Source organism: Polypterus senegalus, chromosome 18 (genome assembly GCF_016835505.1).
Source record: "Polypterus senegalus isolate Bchr_013 chromosome 18, ASM1683550v1, whole genome shotgun sequence".
Lineage (NCBI taxonomy): Eukaryota > Metazoa > Chordata > Cladistia > Polypteriformes > Polypteridae > Polypterus > Polypterus senegalus.
Genome location: NC_053171.1, coordinates 56,403,290 through 56,403,748, shown reverse-complemented (window position 1 = coordinate 56,403,748; position 459 = coordinate 56,403,290).

Here is a 459-nt window from a genome sequence, read left to right as displayed (position 1 = left end):
GGGAGCAACCTCAACTCAAACGTCTAGGTGTTGGCCTAACACCCAGCTTCCATACAGCTGCCCACGAGCCGATCGCGCTCACCACATGCACGCACCGCGTGTCTGTCTCTCTCCAGCACCGCCTGCTTCCACACTCGATCCCTGTAACCTCCGTCCTCTCTTTCCTTTCCTTTTTCTCTCCGATCGTATTTACACCTCCCTAAAACCGACTCGCGCTTCTTTTTAAAATGACAAGGGCCACAGCAGCTGCAGCATTAGCCACGGGACAATCATGAATGTGGGCAGTTCCTCACCTGTGCACTAGGTGAGAAACGCCCACACCCTACGGATCGTCCCGCGGCCCACTATGGCCCAACGTCCCCTCGCTAAGCCGTGAGCACATCGATTATTTATTTAAAATGAATGGCCTTTTCTCAACGAGCTGTGGACCCATAACACCACAGCAGCCTTCTACAACAT